Raw genomic sequence first — 25953 nt, 5'->3', positions numbered from 1 at the left:
GCAATGAAGAAGCGCTTGTGAAGGCCACGCCAAGCCAGAGTACAAGAACACGCACAAACATGTGCAGTTCCCTATACAGACGAGCCAAAAAGAAGTGCCGTGCCGTTTCTTTGTAACAGTCCTGAAAGTACTGCGCCTCCACCTGGTTCGAGGCACTGGGTATATACCCCGACCTGAGCGTCTGTTATTCCAACGTGCGGCATATGCCACGCTATGCACGTGTTATGCCACGTGCGGCATGTGCGTGCGCAATCACGGGAACGTGGCTGGTGGCTTCACGCGCCGTGGTCTGAATAAGTGTTCGTGGTTTGAGTAACATCGTGATGCGATGTTACTGGCACGGCGCGTGCTCCCCCCCCCCCCCCCCCCCCCCCGTGATAAATATTGATTTACATTCTATTTACATCCTGTCACACTCGGTGGCCCTGATATCAGACAGCGCGTCGAACTTTGAGCGTTTATCGTATTTTGAGAGTCGCGAGGCACCCCTCCACGTTGCACTGGCGTCACCGGTGGAAAAGCGGGCGAACTCTCGCCGCTTCCGTCTCGTGAAAAAAAAAAAAAAAAGAAAAAAAGAAGGCGAATGTTGCACCGTTCGCGCTGCCAACAACTCAACTTTTTTTTTTTTTTTTTTTTGCGATAGCACTTGCGTGGACACTCCAAGCGAATCTTTTGCCGTCGTCATCACCGTGGCGCTCCGCGTATATTCAGGTACGTGCATGCTATATGCTTATCCATGCCGGGTATGCGGGCTGTATTGCCACACTATTCAATCGCTAAAGTTGCTCGTACCTTGCCTTGCATTCTTGACTAACTTATTCTTCATAATTTTAGGAATGGCCGCGCGCCCGCAACCAAATGTAATGAAACGCAACGTTCACGGTGCATGCTTTTGCTTTCAAAGAATCTTCTGAGGCTATTAAATACTAAAAAGTGCAAAACAGTGTCGGTGCGCAAACCTGAATGTGATTTTATTTTACTGACGCGGCTCATTACGGGCAGCCTATAGAGGCGCCTGTGCGGTGTCATCAAAGGCAATACGTGGCGTGTTAAAGCTTTTAACGTGGCCAAAAATTTTGGCGCACCCGCGTAATTTATAACAGCGTCCGAGAAGTTTATGCGCGACGATAAACCTTTTTAACAAATCTCTTAGAAGGGGACGCCTCAGCGGAGCCTTGCAACTGTTTTGAATACCAAGGTGCATTGTGACAATCTCCAATATTGTTTTATTGCTTGATATGCAGGAGATGTTCACGCGCTTTAAGTGGCACAGGTTATTTGTTTTCACATAGAACGCTTACATGCTAAAAGATCAAACAAGTCGGCGCTCAACGATAGAAAGGTAACAAATAAGAAAATGTGACATAAGTGCGCTAAGGGCCGCTCAAAGCAGAGATAGACGAAAGACAGGCAGGGAGGACAACGACAAAAAGAAACCCGGTTTGCTACCCTACACTGTGGGCTGGGGGAGAGAAACGTAGAAAAATAAGAAAGAAATGGTAAGAGAGAGAGAGAGAGAAACAGCACGTGCACACATTAACTGCTGTTGACAGCGTAGGTGAAGATTTAGCATTTTTGTCATTGCTAAACTCGCTTGAGCAGGTTTGTTGTCCGTAAGAATTTTCAGCACACATTAACTGCTGTTGACAGCGTAGGTGAAGATTTAGCATTTTTGTCAGTGCTAAACTCGCTTGAGCAGGTTTGTTGTCCGTAAGAATTTTCAGCAATGCATTCGTAGCCCTCAGCTGCGTCAGCTTGTGGGGCGCACAGCAGATTCTCTAGTCGTTTGAATGCCGGGCACCCGCAGGGATGCCGTCCGAGTGATCTTGTCGAAGTTCCTATAGCTGAGATCGGGAAGAACACAGCGGCATATATACGCAAGGCCAGCTCGTACAAATGCGCGAAGGACAACTTGCAACGATGGTCAAATAAAAGTCACTGAAATGTAAATTCACTCCATGTAAGAAAAGAGGTCGCACAAAACGCATTGGAAGGTAAAACCATGGTAAACGCCATATGTTCTTAAGGTGGCTGCTTGGACCGTTGAAATCTTTTGCAATGCTGTTGGAAGCGCGTTGGACGTCTGGCCTGGTGCGAGCACTCCTATACGATGGATAGGAAATGATACACGCGCTCGGGTCTCGCGCTTAACCCGTATAATGTAGTAAAACAGCGTGTGGGCTCTTTGCGTTACCAGGGCTGTACTGCTCGGCCTCTGAGGGGCCGTTTCCAGCCGTAATGGCCTTGGGGCAAGGTGACCGCGAAGAACCGTGCGGTGTATTTCGACGCCCCGTTGAACTATGAGCTCGAGCTTTCTTGATTTAAAGCCTGATGGAAATGCGGACACTGCACACGGCCGCGGAAGACTGCCCCATGCTGTGAAAACGCTTCGCGGTGGACCCCGTAATAGAAGCAGCTGCAGTAATTCGCCGCGCTTTCACTTCGACTTCTCGAGCCGCACGAAGGCATGACCTACTGGCGATACCCTGGCTCTCGTTGGCCGAGGACATGCGTGACGCATTTGCGTGCCGAGAGCGACTGCCGGGAAAGCAACAAGCGTTAATCGGCAATGAACGCCGCCGCATAAATAACTACTCTCGCCTACGAGGAGTCAAGGCAAGTGAGCGGATTGGTTATAGTGACTAGGCGGTTAGGCCTCTGCCGTCACCTATGTCGCAGACGTCAGTGAAGTCGCATGAACAAATGGAGAACACTGATGCTACAGTCGACTGGTTCCTACCGTTGTCCAACTCGGTTTGCAAAGAATGCGGAGCCCTGTCTGTGGGCGGGAGCCAGAAAATGCTTGCCCCAGCCGAACATGTAGCTGCAGCTCCCAGAGCAGTCGGAGTAGCCTCCGACTGCTCTGGTAAATAGTACATAGTACTCCGGTAATAGTAAATAGTACTAAGAGATCGTTAGGTAACTTAATTTCACCCCAGAAGAATCCCTTACGCGGTATTTCAGACGTGCCTTACAGTGCACATGCGCGAGATGTATTCCTGAAATTTAAAATTTCACGAGTAGACCATTTACGAATATAAACTTGTATGTTCTTCTAAATGTGAGATGATTAAGGGTACTACTCAAATCAGAAACATTGCAAACTTGCAACAGAATCCAGCTTTTTGCCTCAATCGATACACTGAACACTTGGCAGCTCCGCGTCCACGCACTAATTACGGCCTTCAGACACTCTCGCACTGTGTTCCCACAACACTTAACAAACTAATTGACGAAAACATACCTAATGTGTCTAAAAACCCACTATTGCAAATGATGTTGTGAATGCTAACTTTTCTGTGTGTCACTTGAAAAAAAAAATTGGCAGTGGCTTAGCTCGGCTATGCCAGGATATACGTAGCGAAAGCTAAGGCATAGCATGGTTAGCCTTGGTTAAACTTGCTTGCAAGTCCAGGTTAGTCTGGTTGTCTAGCTATGTTGCGGTGCTTAGCGAGTCGTTCGGCGCACTGTTCGTCTGTTTCCTGGGCGATTCGTTTCCTCTTCATCTCGTTCCACCCGCCGTGGTTGCTCAGTGGCTATGGTGTTAGGCTGCTGAGCACGAGGTCGCGGGATCGAATCCCGGCCACGGCGGCCGCATTTCGATGGGGGCGAAATGCGAAAACACCCGTGTACTTAGATTTAGGTACACGTTAAAGAACCCCAGGTGGTCTAAATTTCCGGAGTCCTCCACTACGGCGTGCCTCATAATCAGAAAGTGGTTTTGGCACGTAAAACCCCATATATTATTATTATTATCTCGTTCCGATGTCGATTTCAGGCCTCCTCCTGCTTATCAGAATTGTCGCCGTCCAGACCGCCGCCTCAACTGTGGTTGCGGCGGACGCGAGCTCTCCTTTTCAATACTCCGACATGTTATCAGGCATGCGACGCAGCTGGCGAAGCGAGCGGAGGCGAACGAAACGACGAGGAACGCGGTGTGAAGCGGAACGCTTCATCAAAAGCAACTGCAGTGCGATGCGCGCGGAGTGATACTTTAATGACCGCAAACTCGCGTATGCTTCCGCAGCGTTGCCTGCTATGTATGAAACAGAATATTCTCCCGTCTAAACAAAGAGAAAGAGAGGGATAGGAAAGAAAGAGATAAGGCTGGAATGAACCCCGCCTCAACCAAGAGCCAACTTTTTTACTATAGGGACCTTGCGTTCGAATTCGTCGTCGCCCTGACGAAGACAGTTCCCGTTGTCGAAATGTTGTTTCCACGCTTCCTCTGTTCAGGCACGGTTAATCACTTACCAAGGTAAAGTTAGCAAATAGCACTACATTGTCGGCGCATAAGAGAGCAAGAACTTTTGTTACATACACAAAATAACAAGAACAGTCATTCTCAACGCTGCTGGCCTTGTGAGCTAGGGCTGTCAAATTTGTCATTTTGTCAAATATTGTTGTTAGCTAATATTGACTTCTTTGACTAGATAGATAGATAGATAGATAGATAGATAGATAGATAGATAGATAGATAGATAGATAGATAGATAGATAGATAGATAGATAGATAGATAGATAGATAGATAGATAGATAGATAGATAGATAGATAGATAGATAGATAGATAGATAGATAGATAGATAGATAGATAGATAGATAGATAGATAGATAGATAGATAGATAGATAGATAGATAGATAGATAGATAGATAGATAGATAGATAGATAGATAGATAGATAGATAGATAGATAGATAGATAGATAGATAGATAGATAGATAGATAGATAGATAGATAGATAGATAGATAGATAGATAGATAGATAGATAGATAGATAGATAGATAGATAGATAGATAGATAGATAGATAGATAGATAGATAGATAGATAGATAGATAGATAGATAGATAGATAGATAGATAGATAGATAGATAGATAGATAGATAGATAGATAGATAGATAGATAGATAGATAGATAGATAGATAGATAGATAGATAGATAGATAGATAGATAGATAGATAGATAGATAGATAGATAGATAGATAGATAGATAGATAGATAGATAGATAGATAGATAGATAGATAGATAGATAGATAGATAGATAGATAGATAGATAGATAGATAGATAGATAGATAGATAGATAGATAGATAGATAGATAGATAGATAGATAGATAGATAGATAGATAGATAGATAGATAGATAGATAGATAGATAGATAGATAGATAGATAGATAGATAGATAGATAGATATGAGTATTTATGAAATAATAGCGGGATGCAATATCGACGAATTTTGTTTTCAGACTACGCTGTAGATTCTATTGGGACAAAAAGAACACGCCGAGAAATTGAAATGCGGATGCGACGACTTAAAATTTCCGCACCAGCTCCCGTGTAGGTTACGGTTCGTGGCATGGTCCCGAAGTTGTTCGTTAATATTTCCTGGTAACCATGAATTGCACTGCACTCGAGTGTACAGGGAAAGTAGCTGCACATGCAGTTCATTCGTGCGCGACGGAAGAGCGAAACACGCAAGAAAACGCAAAAGTAGATAGATAGAAGAAAGAAAGAAAGCACGCGACGTTACATTGGCGTCATCACTGAGAATAAGATGTTCGGTAAATATTTCCCCTCTTTCTCGGCTAATAACGAACCATCTCTGGCGCTGAGAAAATAATGTGTCACTTCGTAAATAGTGGACAAAGACCGTCTTCGAAAATGCGCTCAGAGTTGTGAAGTTAACAACTGATCAACTTGATGGACTTTGAGCGATGGCTCTTGCGTGTTTCATAATCATGTCGTGGTTTTGGCACGTAAAACCCCAGAATTTTTTGGAGCGATGGCTCAAGGACAATGCGTTTCATAAGTTGCCGCTGCAATAACTGCATGAAACTGGCCCCCATGCTTGCACATAATTTGACTTCCACTTTAGGATGCGTGACCACCCAGGCGAATAAAAGATGTCGTGTTTTTTTTTAATTTGAAAAAGAAAGAAATTCTGTGGCTCGTAAGTCCTGGCACACAATAATATTGCTTGCCGTTCCATAGAAACGGCAATCGGCCATGTCATGCTGAATACGTCGGCTCTCTTCAGATCACCCAAGCGAAGCATCGTTGGGTCCCTTGAGTCGTTTAGTAGATCTCCGGGGAATTCCGAGTACTGCTCGCTTTATCGATGTCGTGGAAAGTTTACAGAAAGACAATCCGCGGAAAGCGATTTCCCCCATGCACAGGTGACTCCTGTACCTTGGATGGACTGACTGTTAGGCTAATTGGCCTCGCACTCTGACTGTAGCACCTTAGCGAAAAGATTGTCCGCCACTTTGCGCTGATAGTCAGCACTCCTGTGTCTCTATATATAGTGGGTCTCGTGTGGCGCAAGCACGGCTCACTGTAGCGCAAGTACAGCTCGTAACCCGACGTAGTCTTCCACACGTTTCCTGTGCCAGAAATTTCACGGGAAGGACACGACTGTATAGTCGGGCTCAGCAAGACTGATGCTTCTAGTCTGCTTTTGAATTGGGCCGTAGATAGAGCGTGAAAGAGAGAGGGAAGACTAGACAAAAATGTTGAAGGCCGACTGCAACAAAATTTTGGACGATGTTCTCGCTAAGTGGCTGGGTTTATGAGATGCAGCTTGAGCGCGGAGGCAGACAACTCATAGTGCAAAAATATATACCGCTGAGGCCTAATATTGGAATCTTTGGGACTAACATACGAGGCTGGCTGCTTGCTACATTGCTTGTTCAGCAGTACGCCGCTAGAGCGCTCTAGACAGATATGTAAACGTCTGTACCAACTATCCCGGGAACGAGTTCCTTTGGGAACGTTAACTCTGCCTGCGCACAATAAAAGTAATTAACTGCAGTGTTCCGGGGCTGTATCTAGAACTGTAGAAGATGGAACTTCATCTGGTACAAGTAGCTACACCTCACAAGCACAGTTGCCAGGACTCCCTCTCATAGTGCTCACGCACACCAGCACCGAAAAGAACTGCGCATAAGTCGGCAGAATAAGAGGATGCTCACTCATCAACTCACCTATATTCTCGCCGGCTATCAACTCACCAGCCCTATCTCACGATCGTAGTCGCCTTTCATTCACACTTAGCGGCACCCGCTGACGCTGCGTCCACGCCCATTCACCGGCGCTCATAGACATACAGTCAATCAGGTGCACACATACACTCAAACTTACCGTACGTCACTGAGTCTCGTTCATACCCACGTTAACCAACATTCACTTCAGTTTACACTCGCGCCCCCTCGCACTCTCACTAACGCTGCGTCTCACGCCTGTGAAGTGAGCGGGGAGGGAATGCGTGAGTCAGTGTACTCGTGAGTGAGTATGAATGGTGTGGAAGTTTCGTTCGTCCTACGTCGCAGGCACTTTCTTCCGCTTATCTCTCACGTGGCAGGAAATTGCCGAAGGCGCACTTCTTGCGGCAGGTATTCGGGTAGTCAGGCGTCGGCAGGTTCCTTTTTTATCTATGTCATTGCGCGAGACGAGGGGCCTGCCGCGCGCAAGGCCGGAGAGCATGCAAAGGCGTCGCGTATTTTTTTTACGTCGTTTGTCATTATTAAGAAGTGCCGAATGTAGGGCATCGAGATCACTTCCGTGACCTGTTTCATAGCGACGAAGCATATTTTGCGGAATCAACGGCGTATAACTGAATGATGCTGAAGGGGGGGGGGGGGGGGGGGGGCGTCCGACGTATTGCACACGCACACACACGCGCACAGACACAAACAAACGCGCATTACACACACACACTAAACGCACATTACGCACACTCAAACGCGTGTATATGCGCGCACACACACACACACACACACACACAATTACGCACGCACTTACGCACACACTTACGCACACATACGCATATACACACTTGCACGCAGACGCACATTTACGCATACACACATAAACGGGCACGCACACACAAACGAACATATACGCACACATACTTTTCCGCACTGTGTCATTTGCGGTGCAGAGGAGACACCGTAAAAATAACGTGTAGGTTTCATAAATACTTGACAAGTATTCGCATGGCGACGAGTATTTGTCCATGAGGCAACACGAAACCTCTCACACGATGCGGGACCGAAGTCTTTGGCTAGAGAGCGACCCTTAGGTTTCCCATGGATGGGCTGCTATAAGTAGTTGTGGACGGTTCACAAGCTTCACGGCTGCCTCTCTCGACTCGTTTCGCATCAGCATCTTGCTTTCACGTTCGTAGTCTTTCCATCTTTTCTCACACGCCGTCTTTTCTCTGGTATCTGTTTTTTATTGCGATATCAATTATATGGACACTCCAGGCGCATTCCTGTCGTCGCCGTCGCCGTGATGTTCCCTATAAAGTCCAAGGACGATAACAGCGTCGCCGCGCGACCTACGCTGTATGTGCTAGTGAAAGCGGCTATCGCGGCTCAATTTCGCCCGCGTGAGAGGGAGGAGAGCGGGGAGGAAGTGCGCCGTCTTCCGTCGCGCGCTAGGCACCCAACGTTGCGAGGCAACAGGGGGAAGGGAAGGAGGGAGAGGGGACGATCTGCGCTGGGGGCAGAGTATACGACTCAACGGCTCGTTGAGTCGCTCAGCTTGCGTTGAAGCGGTATACAGCACGAAGGTTACTTCGTTCACTGCTGTTACCGCGCTTTGCTCACGCCAGCGTTTCGACAGCGGCTATCCGCGGTCATCGAGTGTGATGTGCTCATCTTTGCTGTGCGCGCTGACACTATGCTTGTTAATTTAGTTAGCAAGCGAATGTTTAGAAGTTGATACTGCCGATAAAAGTGCTATCCTTACTTCGCATGACCGCCTGCTAATTTGCTATCGCAGTCGATGCTTCGCCTTTCTGGCGAAACTGTGACGTTCTTTTTTTTTTTTGGTCCTAAAAGTTCAAAGACTGCCGGCGTGGCTGTGGAGACCTAAGGAGCTTTTGGCTTCGCACAGCGTCGCGTACGTTACAAGCGGTACTAATGTTGTTCTTTCTTTAGTGATGTGAACGTGCCAAAACATGCCCCCGAAGAGGCTGGAATTATACGAACATAAAGAAAGAGGGAGGAGGAAAAAGAAAGTAAAGATGGAAAGAAAAGGCATTGAAGGAATAAGACATCTATTATGTCAAGCATAGCGCAGCCGTGCTCTATGCATCGTCAGAAAGCTCGTTATATCGGCGATACGTGAACCTACAGTCAGAGCAGAAATTACCAGCACATACGCACTGCGATTGCATAAAAAAAGCATACAAGAACAGCACGACATAAAAGTGGTACAGCTAACTCACTACGCCAGTAAATGTTGAAAGCATTACAGTGATTGCGCGTGATGTTTGCGAAGATTTACAAGAGCAAGACATCATGCGGTGCCCCCTAAATTGTGCTCACAGCTCGTCCACTTTGCTACGTTTTTACGTCCAGCATTCCAGCAGTGTCATTGTCACATAAAGAGTACCTGTTCATTGGGGAAACAAAGAACAAAGACGGCGTAATGCCCGTAAGTCCTTATTTAGTGGGGCGTACGAGTGCTTGTTTAGGCAAGTGGAGCTAGAGCACTAATTGAGTTGGTGCGAGGGCTCTGATGCACCGCCTGATAACATCCGATGATGTTGTAATAAGTGCGCACAAATTATCGGACCGCAGCTTGCAAGTTTAGAGTCACAATCGCATGTAGCGAATCAGCTGCGCTAAGATAAAATTACGGCAATTATCTGGCGAGGGCGGCGTTACAATTAGCGACACGTGTACCACTAGCAGGGGAATTATTTCACTGCCTTGGGGTATTTCACATGCGCGAAGCATTTGGCGTAAGTGGGAATATCCTAGGGGCTGTTGCGACAACTAATGCATCTCGATGAAAGTCGTCGAAGGCCAAAGTTACTCGTGCACTTGCTAGTTCATTAATTTTTCTTTTTCTCACTTTCTTACTCACACGTTCACTCACTCAGGCACACATTACTGGAACACTGAAAGAATGTCTAGCTGTAATCCTAAATTGCGCTTCTGCAATAGCGGAATACCCACAAATTTTGTGAGGTGGGGTTTTCTAAGCCAGTAACGACCTCGGATGCTGTTTTGACGCTGGCCAGTGCCATGCCGAAATGTGCCAACGGCCTCGAAGGGTATACTTAAGGGCAATCACTGACTGCATGCAATAAAAAGCATCACACATTTTAAGAAAAAAAAAGGTGTAATTTTAAGGAAAACTTTATGTAACGCTTCGGAGGCTGTGGCAAGGGCGGTGAAGGCATAAATTGTGAACTCGACTTTGGAAATTTAGGCCGAAACGTGTCAGACGGTTTGAAATTGTCGCGGGTTGCAGGTGGCATTTAGTTGGGAACTACTATCGCCGTAGTCATCAGCAAAGAAAGCGTGCCACCTAACATAACTTCGAAGAATAGTCCACTTCAGTGAAAACATTGCTTGGAAATTCTTATCTAAATACATGGGAACGAATAAATAGCTTTTCTGCGCAACGATTATTTTAATGGCGCTCTTTGCATTAAAAGGGAAATGTTTAAGTCTAGTAACTGTAGCGAGTAAATATCAAAATTGCGCCACAGATTTTGAATTAATTTTATTATAAATAGTAACATAACAAAAGTACCATGTTTGAAACTCTGACAGAAGTCCACAGGAAGATGGATGCTTGAAGTGATTAGCAGTGCTGGAACAAAGAATTTCGCTGAAGCCAGTGTTTCGGCAACGCGACTCGACCTTGTCAGGGCTCTGACGTCCAATACATTCAAGATTTCATTGGCTGCTCCGCGGGATATCGCGCATTTTATTATTCACTGCGGAACTAATGAATTAAAAACAAAGGTTACGGTGCTAAGCAGACTAGGACGAAGTAAGACACGAACGACATATACGGACGCCAACTTGCAACTGTTTATTCACCAGAAATCAGGGAATTTCATAAGATTGCATGATTTCTGGTGAATAAACAGTTGGAAGTTGGCTCCTGTATGTGTCGTTTGTGTCTCACTTCGTCCTCGTCTGCTTAGCGCCGTAAACCTTTGTTTTTAGGTCATGAAGCAACTAGCTCAGCAACAAGTTTCGTTCGAGGAACTAACGATTTGATAAGAGAGAGAGAGAGAATACGGAGGAAGGCAAGGAGGTTAACCAGAGGTAGTCCTGGTTGGCTACCCTGCACGGGGGGGGGGAAGGGTTAAGGGGGATAAAAAGAGAAAGACGGCTGATGGCACAATAGAGGCCATGAAGACACTGATAAACGAGGTGCAGACTAACAGAACAAACACGAAATTCACCCTGACAACAGCACTTCCTAGCATCGCAAACATGCGCAGGCCACTTCTTCACCAATCATATACACCGCCGGCTCGCGCGCACAAGGGGCACGTAAAAATAACGCTCTTTCTCCAAAACATTGGACGTTCTCATGAAAACGTAGCTGACATTGATCAGGCAGAAATACACGAGGGTCCCGACGCTGCCCTTGTTCGGGACGGATTACACCCTACCTATGCTGGCGTAGCAGTAATTTCCAGGAACATCAAGGTTCAGAAACGCCGCCAACAACACGATGCAATCAATGGACCGTCCCGTGAAACTGAACACGAGATGCCAGAACATTTCAACGCTAGCTGCAGCATGGCGTTCATAGAACTCAATACGTGGTAAACACCTACTCAGTCGGTGGACGTCTAACCATTACCACCTGAGCAACACGCGCAACAATCAAAGCACACAACTAGACGCACTATTTTCTACCTTTTCTCTCTGTCGCGAGCAGCGCGATCCCAAGACTCGAAGCGTGTTCAGCGCTCCACAAAAATGTGAGCGCGGCCTGTTACACGTCTTACGAGGGCTTTGCCGGACGAAGGCTCACCCAAACGTAGTAGCTGTGTCATGAGAGTGTGGGAAGCCTGAGGTCGCAGAGGGCGTGACTTTGCTTCGTAGAGCACTTTTTTGTTCGATGCCGGCTGAGGGACTCCCAAGCACAGCCGAAGACTTCTTTGTATGGCTTCTAAGCGCTCGTATTGGCTATCTGAGGGCGGCATCAGAGGTAGCTATTATAGAATGCTACTAGAGGTAGCTATTAGAATGCTATTGAGCACGCCACAACGTGCTCAATAGCGTGGCGCCAGAGTGACTTGTGGTCCAAGGTAATGCGAAGAAATTGGAAGTTGGTGACTTGTCGAATCTGGTACCCGATCAAATTCAACTTCAAGCGTGTAAACTTTCTTGCAATCCCTGGAAATAGTACGAATGATGATTCCCCTGCTGATAGTCATAAGCCAAGCGTTGTCAAGTGGCTCTGAATGGCATTTACTGCTCCCTAGCCGGAGACCCATATGCAGATTTTTTCGGCATATACATGTATCTTCACGTGTGCTCGATGGTTTAGTATGCTTGGGAGACTCGCCATGGTGATGTTACAGTGATGTTACATAATACGGGAGATAAAACACTCCACTGGGGTACGCCCCGAAATATACCAATTTCATCGCTCAAGGTGTCGCCAAGACGAACCTGCCGGAAAAGTTTACTTGAGCAAGGGCATTCGCAAGACAAGCGAGAGACTTGCCTAACTTCAGCGCTAGGGCTTCAAATGGCTTGATTGGTCGGACCTTTCCAGTAGTTATTATAACGACCCACTATATCCTTGGCACTAGCGTGAAGACCGAGAGAATTGCACAGAATGCTGCCCATTAATTTCTTCTTAGTTTCCCTGTGTAACGACGAATCACTGCGGTAATTCTGTTATATATTTCATCATTGGTGGGTCGCCCTTCATCCTCATCAGCCTTCCTTCCGCTATTCTACGGACAGCGCATAGCTTCTTTAGCTTTTTTCGGAGCCGGAAAGTGGTCGGGTAGCTTCAGCTTAACGGTAGCTATCTCCTGCTACGTAGCATATCTCCAGAAGATACATTTAGACCGTCCCTGTACGTATCCCCAATGCGTCACAGAACAGGATCTTCGGCTGATCGTCTGGAATCCAGCAATGTTGACGAAGACAGGAAAATGGTCGCTGCCCATGCTATCTTTAGTCATCGTTGATGATGCAAGAATGGCCGCTGAGTGTTATGTCCAGTAAATGACGCTGCAAGAGGCCGGTGGTCGGAAGAACGTTGGCTGTCATTCGTTACACGGAGTCTTTCAGTATCTAAAGCACTGGCAATTGGTTTCCCGCGAGCATCAACCACCTTGTCACGACAGAGTATGGTGCGCGTTAAGGTCCCCGCATATAATCCTCGGAGCAGGGCAGCGGCTGCGCAGTTCTCTTGCGATTTCTTCCATCGAGACCTTCTGACGAGAGCTCACTATGCGGATGCCACGCTGGGGCTTCAGTTTCCCCAACGGCAGTTGCACAGCAGTGACCTTCAAAGCACTGCTGCAAAGGTTATGAGTTGCTAGGACGAAATGTGGTATTCCACGTCTGACATATAGCGTGGCACTTCCGTTCGGAAATGTCGGAATACTTTGGTTTCCATGTACGACATAACCAGCAATTGATCTAGAACTTAGAAGGCCAGCCTCGGACAGGGCCAATATTGGCGCATCCATGTTACATACGAAAAGCGTCAGTTCAGGTAAATGACACGCAAGCCACGCACAGTTCCATTGCATAAGGAGCGGCACATTTGGATGAGACGGTGAACATTGTGTCCTGACCGCGTCTGTGTTACTAGGTGTTTTAGGAGGAAGCGGCGCTTAGAATCAGCGATTTAAGAGGCAGGGTTAGTTCTAGCCTGTCCTTCATGGAGCTCGCCGGCGTCTTCTCTATGTGTGATCGCAGGGCCTTGAAGGGAGCACGTAGTACCTGTTGACAGTCCCTCTGTGACGTTGTTGTTTCACAGCAACGCGAACGGAGTCGCTGCAGTGCAGACACATAACTTCGTTGTTCCGATTGTTCAGCAGTCTTCTCGTACACGAGGCCTCTGTTCAATGATTTGACTGTTTTAGACGGTCCGCTGTGCGATGTCACCACTGTGTCCTGGGTCCCCGATGTAGGCTTCAGGTCCTTGGAAATTCAGTATCTCTCTTTCAGCTTCTTGTGATGTAGTCTGACTCTCTGCGACTTTCCGTTTTATTCTTTTCGTCCTTTGCCTTTGGGCCCAAGACAGATGCTTTCTTTCGCTTCATTGCCACTGCCCGCGTAGGACGCTTGCTGTTATAACTAGCTGGGTGGCCACCACTACAATTTGCACAAAGAAAGTTCTCACTGTGCGCGCGTGTTGAAATCATGCGAGGTCTCCGCATCACAAGAGAAATGTACGTAGTACAGTGGTTTTTACAAGAGCCATTCGCATTCCACAAAGTGGGTCTCGCACAATGGCAACACGTGTCGCGGGCACTGCAGGCAACGCACTCGCAGAATACAAATCTGCCTGCCGTATGCGCACGACACTCTGCAGGAATGAGGCGCAATCGCGTTTTCGAAGGAAAAGAACGCAGTATTCCGAATGTCTTGCATTGTCTCCCGTCCTGTGGGTATTCCGCTTAAATATGCACCGCTTGTGCACCACATGATGAAGTCACCGGATGTTCCTTTCTTGTGTAACCGAAAAAAAAAAAAAAATGCGAGCTGTCACTACAAAGCAGATCGCAGGTTCGTTATGGAGGGAATCGACACAGTAGGGCTCGAACGCGTGCTTAGCGCTTTTCAACACTGGAGACACATTGTACTTGGATATTGTGAATGAGATGACGTGAACTTTGATGAGGATGTAGCTCTGTATAGTACTGACCCTCTACCTTGCTTCTTTTTAATAAGAACTCAAAATCAATTGCACACAATGTGGACACGAGCTCACACGCAGTTAGTAGCGTTACTTGGCTCACAGCGTGCCGCCAAGCAGTGGTACCAAATGTTTATCCTACAGAAATTGCTTAGAATTATACAGACGGGGGGAAAGCCCGTTCGGGAGAGCGCAATGCACACAGGGTGGCATGATCAACGCAATCGGCGGCACCCGTGGGCGTTCCGTAATATCGGTGACCTTGTGCCGTTTTTTTCTCTTCTTGCTGTTATCAAAGCCCAGCGGGCTCGCGTGAAAGGCGGTGTCGTAACGGGCATAATGGTCCGAGGATTTCCCACACAGATTCCTCTAAACAGCACCTTTATTTTATTCTCTCCATATCTGAACTTCATTTTCTTAACAGCGGTGGCGTAACCCACTTGACAACGTCAGAAGTTACATGCAGAGCTGCCGTAGAGATGCTCGCTTCAAATATCCTCCTTATAAAGCTATGATTGGTAATTCTGGCATCCATTGCGGCCGACCGTGTGGCGCCTGTGACGTTCTATCAGCTCAGCGTGCCGCGAAGTCATGGGCTCGACTCCCAAAAGAAGGGAAGGCCGCTTTGCGATAGGGTGGTCAAAGGTTCTGAAGCACGTTATACGCAAGGTGGTCAAGAATAATAAGCTTCTTCGCTTGCTGAGGTAGTTGGTTTGCACTTGCTTCAACAACAACAACAACAACAACAACAACAAAAGCATCGACGACCATGACGTTCTGTTTCGTTCTGAAGTCCTGGATATTTGAGACAAAACAACTCCTGGGTGGACGCTGTGGCAGTGCTCTTGTAGCAACATACTAATGGACGTTCGGAAAGCGTTCACTGCCAACAAAAGCAATAAACCAGGCGATGGCCCGAATTGACAATGGTCTGGTGAAACAACGCCTGCACGGGTATTATGAACGTGCTTGAGAAACTTGCAGTAGCTGTTGAGTTTCTTTCCAGGTAAGTATACTTACCTGAGCAGGCTAGGCAGGGAAGCCTTGGCTTGGACCAAACGTTTCTAGAAGTGGATGTGTCTTCGTCAGTTCTTTGACGACGACAAATCCCTTTGTCAAAACGTAGGTTTCTCGCTAAGGCTTCCATTGTTAGCTCAGTCAGATAAGCCATATGAAAAAAAAAAAAGAAGACACAGAAAGAAAAGAAAAGCGGCTGCCACAAATTTGTCAAGCAAAGGGACCTTGTCTTCGTTAGCGCCCTGTAAAAGGCAAGTCATCTAACTCTAGACTTTTGCTACCCTTATTCGCCCTCTGCTGATCCCTTCAAATTTTCATTTTCTGGTGAAGATTTCGTCTTACTTATACGGAATACTTACTTGTTTTACTGCAATCTTTGTGCAGATATCTTAGTACTTGCTTGCTGCGTGTTTCTGTGTTTTCACAAAGGTTACAATTTCTGTGGACTTACCCCCAAGGCTTTGCACACCCCGCCATGTAGTTTCAGACATACATTAGACACGCATCGCGACGCGTAGCGCATGCCGCTGTTCATTGAAACACTCTTTATTTCTCACGGGGAGGAACCCCTAGTGCGAAAATCTGCACTTGCGTAGGTAGCTGATTGGCCATGGCGTTGCACTGCTTAGCGAGAGGTCGCGGGTTCGAACTCGGCCGCGGTGGCCGCGTTGCGATGGACGCGGAATGCAGAAACGCTACTGTGCCGTGCTTTGGGTGCCCGTTAAGTGAGCCCGGTTGATCAGAATTATTCCGGTGTCCCCCATCGCGGCGTGCCTGATAATCACGTCGTGGTTTTGGCCCGTAAAACCACAGCATTACATTTTTTTTATATTTAAAAAAGCAGCTCGACGTGGTTCGTAGAGGCCCCTTTTAATTTCACTGTTCGCTCTGTATCGTGGCAGAGCGCACCTTAAGACTCACTCAGTGTTGAAGATAAGCGATCGGCAGATGCAGCTGGCAGATATGTGAAAAACATACGATGCTGATCGGGTCAAAATGGGCTTCAATGACATCGTAGGCGCACACACTCACAGAAAGGGTTTCGATGCTGGCATTCTAGTCACATCCTTTTGGGCGCTTTGATTTGCGATCAGCTGCCGCTCAATAGCACGTTCTCGATGCGGCAGCCGTCCGATTGTCCAAGTGACCGTCCTTTCTGACGTACTCGAACGGTCGCGTAAATAACTCCCTGCCGTATAATTTGCCGCGGTGGACGGTGTTTCTCCTACGGATTATCGCCGGCCATCTGGTTGCACTGCGCGTAATCTCTTCCGCGGCATCGGATCGCCTGTATACAGCACCTGGAAATGCTTCGTGCTAGCACATTATTTGTTACAACCGCAAATAAGATCGACATGAGATAGTACGCATACACTTAGCACCGCTTCTGTGTGATACTCGGCTGTACAACGGCGTCAACAACAACAAGAAAAAAAGCTGTTTGACTCGAATGAGTTCCTTTCCCCGCCAGCCACTTTTGGGATGAGGTAAGCCGACCACAACGCTTTTGTCGTGTTTTTATAAATGGATTGCCGGAAAGCAGCAGTGCAAACACTTAAGCTGCACAGGGGAAAGTGAATTGGCGCCTACACTTTAGGTTGATTGATTCATGATCTATTTTTTTATTCGTGCTAGTATTCTGCACTTGTAACGTCCATGCCAAATTATTCCTCCTATTCTTCCAAGAAGGCATGATGATGACGAACGTCATCCTGACACGAGGAAGAAATTCCACAAATGCTGGACAAAGTGTCCTTAATCTTTTAGGCGATGAGGGCACAATTGAGCAAGCCAAGATTGTGCGTCAAAAGCAAGAACACTAATGAAAAAGTCATCATCATCATCATAATCATCATCATCAGCCTTGTTACGCCCACTGCAGGGCAAAGGACTCTCCCATACTTCTCCAACTGCCCCGGTCATGTGCTAATTGTGGCCATGCTGTCCCTGCAAACTTCTTAATCTCATCCGCCCACCTAACTTTCTGCCGTCCCCTGCTCTGCTTCCCTTCCCTTGGAATCCAGCCCGTAACCCTTAATGACCATCGGTTATCTTCCCTCCTCATTACATGTCCTGCACATGCCCATTTCTTTTTCTTGATTTCAACTAAGATGTCATTATCTCGCGTTTGTTCCCTCACCAAATCTGCTCTTTTCTTATCTCTTAACGTTACACCTATCATTCTTCTTTCCATAGCTCGTTGCGTCGTCCTCAATTTAAGTAGAACCCTTTTCGTAAGCCTCCAGGTTTCTGCCACGTACGTAAGTACTGGTAAGACACAGCTGTTATACACTCTTCTCTTGAAGGATAATGGCAACCTGCTGTTCATGATCTGAGAATGCCTGCCAAGAATTAGAATGGGTACGTTTGGCAGGCAGTGAAAAAGCAGTGATATTTAAAATGTCTCCCATGCATATGGAAGCACTTCTGATTGGATTTGTGTTGAAACTTCGAAAATCCATGTAAAGTGTTCTCGTAAAACGATATGGAAAGTACACGGCTGGACGTTTGCTTTCGGTATGAGTGCGTCGTCATATGGCGGGTTCACTCATTTCATTGTTTTATGGCACGAGTATTTTTCAACTGGCTGGATAGTTCCTTTCCAAGCATGCTAGACACGAAATAGTTGATCTCGTCATATCTCGCGTTCCTGACGAGAGTTCTGTCATGGAGTCCACATTATGGAAATACATTGAAAACTGGAGAAAAAAATATTGAATCCGTTCTGCAGCTTTACGCTTTTCATGATACCGATGATGCAAGAAATGAGGTGGAGGAGGAGGAAAGAGAGAAGTAGAAGGCAGGGAGGTTAACCAGAATAACGTCCGGTTGGCTACCCTACACCGGGGGAATGGGAAAGGGGGAAACAAAGATCACAGGGAGAGAGAGGAGGGAAGGAAAGAAGGAAATTGCGGCGAGTTCGCTGACGCGAGTGGTCTTACAGAAATCGCGTTAATAGTCACAGATGGTCGCACAAACCCGTCGTCCTTAAGAAACACAAAAGCGCCTTCACCGCTTTATGGGCCGACGGGCGATGGGGGCGGTGTTCTAGCAGCACCTGCACAGAAAGCGGCCGATTGTCCAGTTTTTGGAAAGCTTTGGCGAGTTCTTGTCTCTCTGAGGCATATCTTGGACAGTGGCACAGCAGGTGATCGATGTTTTCTTCGGTGCCACAGACCTCGCAAGCTGCACTGTCAGCCATTCCAATTAATGTTGAGTATGCCTTTGTAAAGGCCACTCCTAACCAAAGGCGACAGAGAAGCGTAGCTTCACGTCGAGGAAGTCCGAGTGGAGGTCGGAGTTGCAGGGAGGGGTTTAGTCGATGCAGTCGCGTGAGTCGTAAGTTTGGTGAGTTCCACTCGGTCACTGTGAGACTGCGTGCCAGGTGTCGAAGCTGCTTTGCAGCATCAGTCCTCGAAAGCGGAATTGAAACGCTGTGCTCTCCTTGATGTGCTGTGCGAGCAGCGTTATCGGCGGAATCATTGCCACTGATTCCACAGTGACCAGGTATCCATTGAAAAACGACCTCGTGACCTTTTTGTTGGACATCATGGTAAAGTTTCACAACTTCGTATGTCAATTGGTCATGACATCCGTGTCGGAGAACTGACTGCGTGCCCTGTAGTGCTGGTTTTGAATCGCAGAACACAGCCCATTTTCTAGGTCTTTCAGAATCAATGAATTCCAGTGCTCGACGCAGGGCCGTTAGTTCTGCCGCCGTTGAGGTCGTGACATGCGATGTCTTGAACAAGAAATGAGGTGAAATTGGATTTTCGATGGGCAATATTGCCTGTTGCGTGAAGGAATTAACAGGTGTCGCTGCAAGAACGCAGCGCAAGAAAAGAACTAGGACAGGAACACACTGATCCAAAGTGTTGTTGGTTGTCTGGTAGAACCTCTGCTTTCCCTCTGCTCTCCTTTTCTACCCTCTATGAATGTTGTACGCAGCGCACGCTATCCCGGACGCCAGGCTCGATAAATTACACAACGCATAAGCACAACATCGAGACGTTGCGTCAGTACTTTTCGGTTCTCTATACGTTATACCAAAAAGGAACCAGGACAGCGGGGACGCCCCGTATATATAGCTGGCCGTGCGTCATCATCGATTTATTCCGCTTCCAACCCGCAGGCTGCAGATCGCAATCGCACGTCCACATCCGGTCGTTTACGGCAAACGGCGTGTCCGTGAGCACGCGGGTGCTATCGTTGAATTCTCTGCGGCGGCGTAAACTCATCTCGAAAGGTTGATTGTTATGCGAGTCTCTGTGTTCGCCGGCTGTTCGGCGTCGTCCCGTGTTACACCCCGTATTCATTCTGTAGTGATTCCCCCGGCGTGCGTCTTTAGGCCCCGAGAATAAATTGCCGGGGCGACAGCGCTGTCGCCCGCAGGGACCACGTGATGCCGGACAAGATTCTCGCACCCGTTCTACGGTACCGCGAGTTCTTCTGACGTGTTTGTCGATTGCAGCTTCGCTTCAGTTCAGGGTCGCGTATCAGTGGCGCACAATGCATCGGCGCCAGCTTGCTAAAGTACGTGCGAGGAACCACTGCTTGCGTCAGTGCCTCTAGGGAATCAATTAGAGCGAATCCATCGCGCGCAAAAAAAAAAAAAAGAAGGTGGGCAAACGCCGCGCTAAATAATTGATCACGACTGCGTCCGATGCAAGCGCGTCTTTCCACGGTAACTCGCGTATACGTAGTCACGACTAGCGTCTCCGCAAGGTCACTGACCGCCAGTTGAATCGGCACCAAAGAGCTGCGAAGACCTTGACTTTTTTTGACTTTCTCTCTTTGCAGTTGCCCCGTATGACGACGAGAGCGCAGTGAGTACTGTGCGCTATAAAAGATGTAATGAACATTTAGCCGGTATTCTCAAAGAGACGATGGAATAAAAAAAGCTATGCCTCGGTCGGTCGGTCCATCGGTTCGTCCGTCCGCTCACCCGCCCACCGACTACGACACATCACACATGATGCATCTGATCATTCTGAACCAGAGTTAAGCCTGGCACAAGGAAAGAGACAGGTTAACAGGAAGGATCGCGAACGACTGAAGCAAGATCGAGTGCCGTTCATGTTGCCTAGCATGCATGCGCAGAAATTTCCCGGAACAAAATGCCACGGGACATTTCTTCCCACATCATTAAAAGGAAGCCACGCGCGACCATAAAATCTCGATCGAGCATAATTTGCAAATCGTCCACTTTCCTTTGACCTTGCCCACCCCAGCGGTCGCGTAAACAAAATAGTTTCCGGGTCTCCGGTGTCACTAACGTCGATCCCCTTCTTTCTCAAACCAGCAACATTGCATGCGCCCTTTGGCACAAGCAGAAGGCTCTCGTCAAATAACTACTCCTCGTCCAAGGCTCAAAATGATTCCGTGATGCAATTATCAGGCCAGCATCAGCGCACTCTTACCGAGGCAATCATCACCGAAGCTGCTCGTCCGCTCATTTGCCTGCGCATGCATAGTGGAAGCCGAATACGACATTTGCATAGTTAATTCTGCTGTGTTTTTCTTTTCCCTCTGCCACTCTTTTCATGTGTGTGTACTTTTTTTAAGAAAATCTTTGTCTCCCCTTACCCTTTCCCCAGTGCAAGGTAGCAGACCTGATATTTATCTTCCGGTAACCTCCCTTCCTTTATCTCGTTTATGTCTCTCTCTCTCTCTCTCTCTCTCTCTAACTTTGCTTCCCGCTTGATGGCAATATGGACCCACATTCACAAAACGTTCTTACGCTAGAATTGTTCGTAATCGAAAGCTGCAGCCGATACCGACGTTGGACATATCGTTAGCGAAGGCAGCTAGCCAACGGCCATTAACGCGAATGAAAAGCTTTATGAATGCTACCCCTGGTTTGAAACCAGTGGCCTAACCAGAATTTTCTTTTTTTCTGGGAAAGGGGGCGGGACGGAGCATGCACTTCACCGGAGAGGGGGTGAATCAGGGGCGCCTAGGGAGTACTGGGCAGGCCCCTTACTAAACTCGCGGACAACTTTCTGTGGCACGAAGGGAAAACTACGGAGGCATAGCTGCTGCACATGTGTTACCGCTCCAAGCAGTCCGGCACCATTCGACAGTGCTTTTAGTTGCTCGCAACAGACGCTGAATCGACGCAGCTTCGGCGTGCGACGGTTTATCGCTTGCCCAGATGCGGAAGGCAAAAACCGCAAAATAAGTAAACTTTCACACTCAGTGGCGTGTTTTGTCTTATTTGTCTCTTGCTCATAAGGTGTTTGCTTTCTCTTTCCCAGCCTAAACTAACGTGCATGAAAACGCGGGACACTCTTCAAAAGCGCTCTCACTTGTGCGCGCTTTGCCTCCGTAGGTTTCTCCTCATAGCCACCGAAAGTTGTCTGCGAGTCAACACAAATTTCGGGGGTTGGGGATGAGAGGGGGGAGGGAGGTCACGTGCCTGATGTGCCACCTCATGGCTAAGCCACTGCTTGCAACCCAGTGGGGGAAAGAAATTGTTGTTGGTCCGAACTGTCGTGAGGCGACATAAAAGACTGCTTTGCTCAAGCAAATGTGCAACGGCGCGGAGCTCAAATGCGTGCCCTCAACGCTCTTTCGCCCGCGCGCTGCGCAGCGTCTGTTGGCGGCTTTGAGGCTGCTTAACCTTGTTCACCTTCTCACTACGCTAACACAAATACGCGACCAACAGTTATGCAAAGCCCAGGACCCTTTCTTCTTGAAGCCTGTCCAAGCATCAAGCGGAACGCAGTGTTCTGTAGGGTCCATGAAAAAAAAATTAAGACGAATCACGAGCTTCGTAGCATTTATCCGTTTGATCGCGCGAACTGAAAAAAGAAAGATTGCGATCTGATATGCCCTACATCGGAGACTCGGATCATCGACGAGTGGAATGTGTTTCCAGATAAAGCATCCTATGACAACAATAACCGTGACTTTGAAAAACATGCGTCTTACGTAGCATCACCGGATAAAATTATTTATGATGGCCGTCAATATCACACTGCATACAAATGTTCTAGTCCAGTTCCTCCATGCACTGCACAGTCTTTTTACATAACTCACTATGAGACACTCTAAGGATGAACCAGATCTTGACTACTTCCACTTTTTGTGTAATCTTTCAATTTTCCTTATGAATTGTTTTTGTTACGCCCCCCGCTTTGTCCTCGGACTGGTGCGAGTCTTAAATAAATAAATAAATAAATAAATAAATAAATAAATAAATAAATAAATAAATAAATACGCCTGCCTGATTGTAATACTTGCAGTTAGAGGTCATATATCATGCTTATTACTGAACCGAGACCTGTATTGGGAAGAATTGGGTATAAAATTTAATGGAGAATGTCTTAGTAACTTGCGATTCGCTGATGATATTGCCTTATAGTAACTCAGGGGACCAATTGCAATGCATGCTTACTGACCTGGAGAGGACGGCCGACAGTGACGTGTCGACGACAGCACGACAGGAGTCGGACGTAGAAGTTACAATGGCGGCAATGTAACAACCACAATTGCATCACGAAGACGGTGTGACAACGCGTGCATGACAGCGACTGTACGACGACAGTACCGTGACAACGGCACAAGGATAATTGGATGACAACGTGTGTGATGACTATGGCGCGTAACGATGACTTTATCTTGAAACCTGTATGAAGACGATGCCGTGACTCCGACGGCACGACGACAGCGGTCTGACAACGGATGCATGATAGCGAGTGTATGACGAGGATGACGGCATGACAAGGGCAGCATATTTCCTTTTGAATGACCACACATATGATTACAAATAACGTCGAGGAAAGATCGACTTCGATCGAACGACGAAGGCGGTATGACAACAGCATGACGAAAGTGCGATGACGTCACTGAAGTGCTGATAATGATAACACGGCAGCGTGACGACGACGGCACGACGCCCACTGTGTGGCGGCGATGGCGGGATGACTACGGCGTGACGAGAGTCGGCTGGAAATGCTGGAGCGATGGCGATGCAGCAGCCGCGATGGCGTCACATCCACATGCACATACCTAGTGGTCCAAGCTATTAGAAAACTTGGACCGCTGTGTCGGGGTCGAAGGCGCGAATACGACGGCATGCCGAGAGTAAGATCAGGAAGCTGGAATGATGGCATCACGACTAGGAGCACATATCTAGTGGCTCAAGCAAGTACAGAACTTGGGCCGCTAGCTGGACCCGAAGAAAAATGGCTTTACTGGCACAAGATGATATCAAGCTCTTCATATCAAGATCAACTACGGGCTGTCCAGAGGGTCCACGATGGCGCCATAAGGCTCGGCCTGACGGTGCCGACGGGGACGCGGCCCGCCTCGGTTAAAGACTTTCATAAAGTTTTGTGAATGAATGAATGAATCAGCGTAAGAGGCTAGATAGACAGATCGGCTCAAAACGGCTGAAGTAGGCAAATAATGCAATGTGCATTAAACCGATCAATAATTTATTGTTCAATCAACCGATCGATCGATTGAACAGTTTTTCTACTCCTATATACACACAGGCTGTGAATGTAGCCCCGCAACTACTAGGTGCACCGATACTATAGAAGACGACAAACGCATATGCAATGTACAGTGCGTTGACACGGAAAAAGAACTCTGGACTGCTCTACTCATTTATGCTCAAATATCACCAGCCCCAAGAGAAAAGAAAAGACGCTTAAACTACTTGTGTTAATGTATTCGAAGTTCAAAACACCGAAAACGAGCCTCGTTGTAGGTCTAGTCTGATGTCAGAGATTGAAATCAATGCAGCGATCTTTCTTTCCAAAGAAGGCGCTGAAAATATTTTCTTGAGTTCCCTTGACGCTGAGGTTGTTTTTCCCATCTATTGTGAGATCAGGCTTCACAAGTGCCCAGGACCCAAGAGTTGTTAGCAAACTATTCCGTGGAGTTTGTAAAGTCTGCTGATCGAGGCATGGATATGACAGTGTTTTCCAACTCTTTGAGACCCGTTTCCCTCCCTTCTTTGATATAACAGCCATACCAGTCATCACATAGGAGAAAAGAGAACTAAGAAAATGAATAGCGAGATGATATCTGAAAGCCTTGCACTGCACCCGACCTGAGCTGAAAACAACAGCCGATAAGGTCGCCGATGTGTTTAGAATCTTCCGCCTTCCACTTGGACGGGGAGGTGGACACCGATGGGCTGAGATATTTCCCACACTCGTGCACTGAAAGCATAACACTCCTCAGGCAGCCGGCTTCGCTGACGTAGCCGATATCATGGATTTGATCTGCTCATCGAGCAATGTCGGTCATAATATTTCCAATGCGCAAACACTTTACATCAACGCTATATCAAGCGCGGGCCCGTGAAAAACATTCTATTTATAGTCGCTGCTGCGTACGCCGATGAAATTAGAGCCCACTGCTGTCACTCATGTCTCCTTTTCTCTGTCCCTCTTTCGCGGGGATGCCGACGACTGAAGCAACGGCGAGAACTTATCGTCGTGGGCTGCTCCGACGTTCGTAATTGTTATATAGTGCTACATTTAAAGCCTATAGGGTTTCGAACAACGGACCCTCCAGTCTTGTTTTAATAGGTGCGAGCGTTGCTGCGAACTTGTAAAATGTAATCGGGAGTCTGACACCGTCTGGTCAGGTATTAGGAGGGACTTGTCAAGCTAGGGCAATCTCACTTAAGTTTACTTGCTTCGACGGACGCTTGTCCGAAGAGCGGACGCACCGCTCTCTCTTGAAATTGCTGTTGCAATACATGGGCGTATAAATCAGCGGGCAACACAGTTTAAGAAGCGGCGAAGACCGAAACAGTGTTTGCGAACCTGATCATGCGCTGAACGCCACTTCTGCGTTAGGTTGGCGGCATCTGTTAATTTCAGATTTGCCGCATCTCAAGCTCCGTAATAAGCATTTTCCAGTATATACGTGATGTCTGTGCATATGTTCCGAGTGTATGTGTCAGTGTGTTTCGTGGATCATTTGAGCAGTGAAACCTATTGATTCAAGACATGTCTTACCAGATAGCCCTTTACTTCGAAATTGATTTGAATGTGTCAGGTGTTTATTTCAGAGGTAAATAAATAAATAAATAAATAAATAAATAAATAGATAGATAAATAAATAACAACTTTTAATAATTAGCTGTGGCGTACAACACAAATCTCACTAAGCTCAATCACACGATGCGTGGACATTGCTTGCCCAAGAAAGCAAAATGCAAAATTGATAAAAGTAACAAATTATCATTACTAAACACGTGGCCTAATTACTTTAAGCCACATATTCAAATTCACGAAAGGAAGCGCGTGGGTCCTC

This window comes from Dermacentor andersoni, chromosome 11, assembly GCF_023375885.2.
Source record: "Dermacentor andersoni chromosome 11, qqDerAnde1_hic_scaffold, whole genome shotgun sequence".
Lineage (NCBI taxonomy): Eukaryota > Metazoa > Arthropoda > Arachnida > Ixodida > Ixodidae > Dermacentor > Dermacentor andersoni.
This window is presented reverse-complemented; position numbering follows the sequence as displayed.